We start from the raw sequence: 8443 nt of genomic DNA on the forward strand, positions 1-8443 counted from the left end.
CCAAGTAGATGGTTTACAAGGTCATGAGGTTTCAGAAGTTCCTGTACCCTTCATCACACCCCCTCGAGCAGCCACGAGTGTTGATGCCGCAGCGGGGTGAAGGGGAAGAAGAAAATAAAGCAAAGGCGGCGATATCCGGAACCTCTAATATCGGAGGGTTGCCGGATGTCGTGATTTTCCAGATATTAGACCGTTATATCGCATATTAGTGTACCTAGCAACCTCCTCATTTCATTTATCATTTTCAGAAAACCTGTTATTCAATTAGTTCAGTAAAACCACGTGGAACTCAAATTAAACGGGACACATCAGCTGCTGGTCCATGCTGATGATGTGAATCTATTGGAAGACAACATATCTAATCTATCTATGGTTCTACAGCCCTTTGTTGAAACTTGGGCGCTTTTTCAGTTTCTTAATCCTATACACAGATGGTAGGACTCCTTGGACGTGGGATTAGCCCCTCCCAAGGCCGCTATCTACACACACAACAACACAAACACAGGATAAACGAAGACAGACATCCACGCATTGAGTGAGTTTCGAACCCATGACCCCAGAGTTCGAGCGAGCGAAGACAATTTATGCCTTTATCCGCTTGGCCACTGTGATCGGCAGATAACACGTATATCACAAAAAATTTAAATGAGGCTAGTAACGAGGCTGATTAAGTAAACACAGAGAAAACTAAGTACATGTTGCTGTCTCGTCGCCGGAATGCAGGGCAAAACCATGACATAAAGATAGCTGACATCCTTTGAAATGTGGCACAGTTCAGATATTTGGGATCAACAGTAACAAATCAAAATTTGATTCAGAAGGAATTTAAGATGAGACTGAATTCCACTAATGCTTGCTACCATTCAAAGATGGCGCTGACGAGAATACTTGGACCGAAGAGGGATGAAGTGACGGGAGGTTGGAGAAAACTGCACAATAAAGAGCTTCATAACTTGTACTTTCCGCCAAGTATAATTAGAATGACCAAGTCCAGCATGAGACGGGAAAGGCATGGAGCACGAATGGAGAGAAGAGGAATGCATATAGGATATTGGTGGGAAAGCCAGAATGAAAGGAACCATTAGAAAGACCAGGACGTAGGTGGGTAGATAATATTAGAATGGATCTTAGACAGAAAGTATAGGGTGGTATGGACTGGTTTGATCTGGGTCAGGATAAGGGCCAGTGGAGGCCTCTTGTGAACACGGTAATGAACCACTGGGCTCCATAAAATGCTGCGAAGTTCTTGAGTAGACGCACAACTGACGGCTTCTCAAGAAGGGCTCAGTTGAATGAAGTTAATTAGACATCTTGTCCTGTTTTCCCTGCCGCACTTTTCCCTTTTCATCACTACTCGTAACATGGCCTACATATAATCTAAGGAACAACAAGACACCATTATGTCACTTTTAAATATCATATTCACAGTTAGTCAGTTTCCGGTTAATACTGCTTTCTAAATCATCCACTGTCGGATATCACAGCCTATGCTGTGGTCATGGTCAATGTATTCGGCCCCCGAAGGAAACAACGATATACAGCACCTAGAAATTTTGGGACCGCTGCTTCGTGACCACTGACCTCAAAGCTTTCATTCTGGTACCAGCCTGTATTAATGTTCATCTGGATCAACGGAACTGTATCGCGAACCTCTCACTAAGGTGCATCTGACACCACACCCAGGGCGTGCTTGCGCGTGAGAACAGACTCGTCGGTGCGTGCGTACAGACTAAGCATCCATGCGGGTACGTACAAGGAACAGGTGAGACTCTTGACATGTTTTGCATATCTCAATGTTGCGACATGAAACATAACGTCAGATGGATAGCTTTAATGAGTATGACATCACTCCAGAGATCTTAGGCAGGCATACAAATGATGAATGCAAACAGGTAGAGGAGGTAATAATCCTGGAAACACACGCAACTTTTGCTAATGTCGTGTAGAATGAAAAATAACATGTCAAACGAGACAAGCAATAGAGCTAAAAGGTTAAGCTATCCTTGTAACAGGCCGCGAAGGCCCAGAGGGTTGTGAGACGTCGAGGTTCCCACATTTTCTCTAGACAATCGGCTCACAGTTGGCGGTAAGGTTGTCAGGCTTACTCGCCGGTCGCCCTTTACCCCGCAGGAAGATTCCTGGTACTCGTTTCTGTTAGAGGATGAGTCGACCACAGGGCCATCAAAAACATATCTAGAAATTGTGTATGAAAATACATTCATATGCTTATAATTATAAACATACTGGGTATAATAAACGTTCTGGTTAGGGCCTATGTAACCAGATCTATAACAGTGCCAACTGTGCACACAAAGAAAAGGTTTTCATTGTGCTTAATTAAGCAACACGCCATGAAAACAATTCCAAGGAGAAAGTTATATCCCCACCTACTCTGAACATCGGCACTAGATGAAAGTAAATGGTAAACTTTACGCTCGCCCGAAAGAGCCCCAGTAACAACTATATAGGAGGCTGCGTGGACACATTTACCTCAGGAAAAGAGCCCCATTAACAATTATACGAGTATTGAAGGCAGCGGAAAACTTAAGTCACAACTGTATAGGAAGCTGCGTGGAGAGCTTTATCTCACGGTAAGAGCCCCGCAGTAAAAACTATAGAGGAGGCTAAGAGGGCCGCTTTACCCCACGGAAAGAGCCCCCAGTATCAACAGTAGCGGAGTCTAAGTGGGTCGCTTTCCCCCAGGGAAAGAGCCCCCAGTAACAACTGTACAGGAGGCTAAGTGCGCCGCTTTACCCCACGGAAAGAGCCCCCAGTAACTACTGTAGAGGAGCCTAAGTGCCCCGATTTACCCCACAGAAAGAGCCGCCAGTAACAACCATAGAGGAGGCTAAGTGGGTCGCTTTATCACACGGAAAGAGTCCCCAGTAACAACTGTAGAGGAGGCTAAGTGCGCCGATTTATCACACGGAAAGAGCCCCGCAGTAACAACTGTAGAGGAGGCTAAGTGGGCCGCTTTATCCCACGGAAAGAGCCCCAAATAACAACTGTAGAGGAGGCTAAGTGCGCCGCCTTATCCCACGGAAAGAGCCCCCAATAACAACTGTAGAGGAGGCTAAGTGGGCCGCTTTATCCCATGAAAAGAGGCGCCGCAGTAACAAATGTAGAGGAGGCTAAGTGCGCCGCTTTATCCCACGGTAAGAGCCCCCAGTAACAACTGTATAGGAAACTGCGTGGAAAGATTTACCTCACGGTAAGAGCCCCGCAGTAACAACTGTAGAGGAGGCTAAGAGGGCCGCTTTATCCCACGGAAAGAGCCCCCAATAACAACTGTAGAGGAGGCTAAGTGCGCCGCTTTATCCCACGGTAAGAGTCCCCAGTAACAATTGTAGAGGAGGCTGAGTGCGCCGATTTATCACACGGAAAGAGCCCCGCAGTAACAACTGTAGAGGAGGCTAAGTGGACCGCTTTATCCCACGGTAAGAGACCCCAGTAACAATTGTATAGGAAGCTGCGTGGAAAGATTTACCTCACGGTAAGAGCCCCGCAGCAACAATTGTAGAGGAGGCTAAGTGGGCCGCTTTACCCCACGGAAAGAGCCCCCAGTAACAACTGTAGAGGAGGCTAAGTGGGCCGCTTTACCCCACGGAAAGAGCCCCCAGTAACAACTGTAGAGGAGGCTAAGTGGGCCGCTTTACCCCAAGGAAAGAGCCGCCAGTAACAACTGTAGAGGAGGATAAGTGGGCCGATTTATCCCACGGTAAGAGACCCCAATAACAACTGTAGAGGAAGCAAAGTGGGTCGTTTTATCACACGGAAAGAGCCCCGCAGTAACAAATGTAGAGGAGGCTAAGTGCGCCAATTTACACCACGGAAAGAGCCCCGCAGTAACAACTGTAAAGGAGGCTAAGTGGGCCGCTTTATCCCACGGAAAGAGCCATGCAATAACAAATGTAGAGGAGGCTAAGTGGGCCGCTTTATCACACGGAAAGAGCCCCGCAGTAACAACTGTAGAGAACGCTAAGTGCGCCGCTTTATCACACGGAAAGAGCACCGAAGTAACAACTGTAGAGGAGGCTAAGTGCGCCGTTTAACACACGGAAAGAGCCACCACTAACAACTGTAGAGGAGGCTAAGTGGGTCGTTTTATCCCACGGAAAGAGCCCACAGTAACAACTGTAGAGGAGGCTAAGTGGGCCGCTTTATCCCACGGAAAGAGCCGCCAGTAACAACTGTAGAGGAGGCTAAGTGCGCGGCTTTATCACACGGAAAGAGCCCCCAATAACAACTGTAGAGGAGGCTAAATGGGCCGCTTCATCCCATGGAACGAGCCCCATAGTAACAACTGTAGAGGAGGCTAAGTGGGCCGCTTTATCCCACGGAAAGACCCCCAATAACAACTGTAGAGGAGGCTAAGTAACAACTGTAGAGGAGGGTGAGTGGGCCGCTTTATTCCACGGAAAGAGCCCCGCAATAACAACTGATGAGGAGGGTAAGTGCGCCGCTTTATCACACGCAAAGAGCCCCGCAGTAACAACTGTAGAGGAGGCTAAGTGGGCCGCTTTATCCCACGGAAAGAGCCCCCAATAACAAATGTAGAGGCGGCTAAGTGGGCAGCTTTATCCCATGGAAAGAGCCCCGCAGTAACAATTGTAGAGGAGGCTAAGTGGGCCGCTTTATCCCACGGAAGGATCCCCCGATAAAAACTGTAGAGGAGGCTAAGTGGGTCGCTTTACCCCACGGAAAGAGCCCCCAATAACAAATGTAGAGGAGGCTAAGTGGGCCGCTTTATCCCACGGAAGGATCCCCCGATAAAAACTGTAGAGGAGGCTAAGTGGGTCGCTTTACCCCACGGAAAGAGCCCCCAATAACAAATGTAGAGGAGGCTAAGTGGGCCGCTTTATCCCACGGAAGGATCCCCCGATAAAAACTGTAGAGGAGGCTAAGTGGGTCGCTTTACCCCACGGAAAGAGCCCCCAATAACAAATGTAGAGGAGGCTAAGTGGGCCGCTTTATCCCACGGAAGGATCCCCCGATAAAAACTGTAGAGGAGGCTAAGTGGGTCGCTTTACCCCACGGAAAGAGCCCCCAATAACAAATGTAGAGGAGGCTAAGTGGGCCGCTTTATCCCACGGAAGGATCCCCCGATAAAAACTGTAGAGGAGGCTAAGTGGGTCGCTTTATCCCACGGAAAGAGCCGCCATTAACAACTGTAGAGGAGAATAAGTGGGCCTCTTTACCCCACGGAAAGAGCCCCCAGTAACAACTGTAGAGCAGGCTAAGTGCTCCGCTTTACCCAACGGAAAGAGCAGCCAGGAACAAGTGTAGAGGAGGTTAAGTGGGCCGTTTTATCCCACGGATAGAACCCCCAATAACAACTGTAGAGGAGGCAAAGTGGGCCGATTTATCCCCCGAAAGAGCCTCCAATAACAACTGTAGAAGAGGCTAAGTAGGTCGCTTTATCACACAGAAAGAACCCCGCAGTAACAACTGTAGAGGAGGCTAAGTGCGCCGATTTACCAAACGGAAAGAGCCCCGCAGTAACAAATGTAGAGGAGACTAAGTGCGCCGTTTACACCATGGAAAGAACCCCGCAATAACAACTGTAGAGGAGGCTAAGTGCGCCGCATTATCACATGGAAAGAGCCACGCAGTAACAAATGTAGAGGAGCCTAATTGGGCCGTTTTATCCCACGGAACGAGCCCCGCAGTAACAATTATAAAGGAGACTAAGTGGGCCGCTTTATCCCACGGAAAGAGTCCCCAGTAACAACTGTAGAGGAGGCTAAGTGGGCCGATTTCCCCCAGGTAAAGAGCCCCCCGTAACAACTGTAGAGGAGGCTAAGTGGGCCGCTTTATCACAGGGAAAGAGCCCCCAGTAACAACTGTAGACGAGGCTAAGTGCGCCGCTTTACCCCACGGAAAGAGCCGCCAGAAACAAATACAGAGGAGGCTAAGTGGGCCGCTTTATCACACGGAAAGAGCCCCCAGTAACAACTGTAGACGAGGCTAAGTGCGCCGCTTTACCCCACGGAAAGAGCCGCCAGAAACAAATACAGAGGAGGCTAAGTGGGCCGCTTTATCCCACGGAAAGAGCCCCGCAGTAACAAATGTAGAGGAGGCTAGGTGGGCCGCTTTATCCCAGGTTAAGAGCCCCCAGTAACATCTGTAGAGGAGGATAAGTGCGCCGCTTTACCCCAAGGAAAGAGCCGCCAGTAACAATTGTAGAGGAGGCTAAGTGGCCCGCTTTATCACACGGAAAGAGCCCCGCAGTAACAAATGTAGAGGAGGCTAGGTGGACCGCTTTATCCCAGGGAAAGAGCTCCCAGTAACAACTGTAGAGGAGGTTAAGTGCGCCGTTAATCCATGGAATGAGACGCCAGTAACAACTGTAGAGGAGGCTAAGTGGCCCGCTTTATCACACGGAAAGAGCCCCCAGTAACAACTGTAGAGGAGGCTAAGTGCGCCGCTTTATAACACGGGAAGAGCCCCGCAATAACAATTGTAGGGGAGGCTAAGTGGGCCGCTTTATCCCAAGGAAAGAGCCCCCAGTAACAACTGTAGAGGAGGTTAAGTGCGCCGTTAATCCATGGAATGAGACGCCAGTAACAACTGTAGAGGAGGCTAAGTGGGCCGCTTAATCCCACGGAAAGTGCCTCCAATAACAACTGTAGAGGAGATTAAGTGGGTCGCATTCCTCCAGGGAAAGAGCCCCGCAGTAACAACTGTAGAGGGGGCTAAGTGGGTCGTTTCCCCCAGGGAAAGAGCCCCCAGTAACAAGTGTAGAGGAGGCTAAGTGCGCCGCTTTATCCCACGGAAAGAGCTCCCAGTAACAACTGTAGAGGGGGCTAAGTGGGTCGTTTCCCCCAGGGAAAGAGCCCCCAGTAACAAGTGTAGAGGAGGCTAAGTGCGCCGCTTTATCCCACGGAAAGAGCTCCCAGTAACAACTGTAGAGGGGGCTAAGTGGGTCGTTTCCCCCAGGGAAAGAGCCCCCAGTAACAAGTGTAGAGGAGGCTAAGTGCGCCGCTTTATCCCACGGAAAGAGCTCCCAGTAACAACTGTAGAGGGGGCTAAGTGGGTCGTTTCCCCCAGGGAAAGAGCCCCCAGTAACAAGTGTAGAGGAGGCTAAGTGCGCCGCTTTATCCCACGGAAAGAGCTCCCAGTAACAACTGTAGAGGGGGCTAAGTGGGTCGTTTCCCCCAGGGAAAGAGCCCCCAGTAACAAGTGTAGAGGAGGCTAAGTGCGCCGCTTTATCCCACGGAAAGAGCTCCCAGTAACAACTGTAGAGGGGGCTAAGTGGGTCGTTTCCCCCAGGGAAAGAGCCCCCAGTAACAAGTGTAGAGGAGGCTAAGTGCGCCGCTTTATCCCACGGAAAGAGCTCCCAGTAACAACTGTAGAGGGGGCTAAGTGGGTCGTTTCCCCCAGGGAAAGAGCCCCCAGTAACAAGTGTAGAGGAGGCTAAGTGCGCCGCTTTATCCCACGGAAAGAGCTCCCAGTAACAACTGTAGAGGGGGCTAAGTGGGTCGTTTCCCCCAGGGAAAGAGCCCCCAGTAACAAGTGTAGAGGAGGCTAAGTGCGCCGCTTTATCCCACGGAAAGAGCTCCCAGTAACAACTGTAGAGGGGGCTAAGTGGGTCGTTTCCCCCAGGGAAAGAGCCCCCAGTAACAAGTGTAGAGGAGGCTAAGTGCGCCGCTTTATCCCACGGAAAGAGCTCCCAGTAACAACTGTAGAGGGGGCTAAGTGGGTCGTTTCCCCCAGGGAAAGAGCCCCCAGTAACAAGTGTAGAGGAGGCTAAGTGGCCCGCTTTATCACACGGAAAGAGCCCCGCAGTAACAAAATGTAGAGGAGGCTAAGTGGGCCGCTTTATCCCACGGTAAGGGACCCCAATAACAACTGTAGAGGAGGCTATGTGGGCTGCTTTATCCCAGGGAAATAGCCCCCATTAACAACTATAGAGGAGGCTAATTGGGCCGCTTTACCTCACGGTAAGAGCCCCCAGTACCAACTGGAGAGGAGGCTAAGTGGGTCGCTTTATCCCACGGAAAGAACCCCAATAACAACTGTAGAGGAGGCTATGTGGGCTGCTTTATCCCAGGGAAATAGCCCCCATTAACAACTATAGAGGAGGCTAATTGGGCCGCTTTACCTCACGGTAAGAGCCCCCAATAACAACTGTAGAGGAGGCTAAGTGGGCCGCTTTATCCCACGGAACGAGCCCCGCACTAACAATTGTAGAGGAGGCTAAGTGTGCCGATTTATCCCACGGAAAGAGCCACCAGTAACAACTGTAGAGGAGGCTAAGTGGGTCGCTTTATCCCACGGAAAGAGCCCCGCAATAACAACTGTAGAGGAGTGTAAGTGCGCCGTTTTATCACACCGAAAGAGCCCCCAGTAACAACTGTAGGGAAGGTTAAGTGGGCCGCTTTATCCCAAGGAAAGAGCCGCCAGTAACAAATGTAGAGGAGCCTAAGTATGCCGCTTTATC

The sequence above is a fragment of the Cryptotermes secundus genome, unplaced genomic scaffold (genome assembly GCF_002891405.2).
Source record: "Cryptotermes secundus unplaced genomic scaffold, Csec_1.0 scaffold3521, whole genome shotgun sequence".
Classification (NCBI taxonomy): Eukaryota; Metazoa; Arthropoda; class Insecta; order Blattodea; family Kalotermitidae; genus Cryptotermes; species Cryptotermes secundus.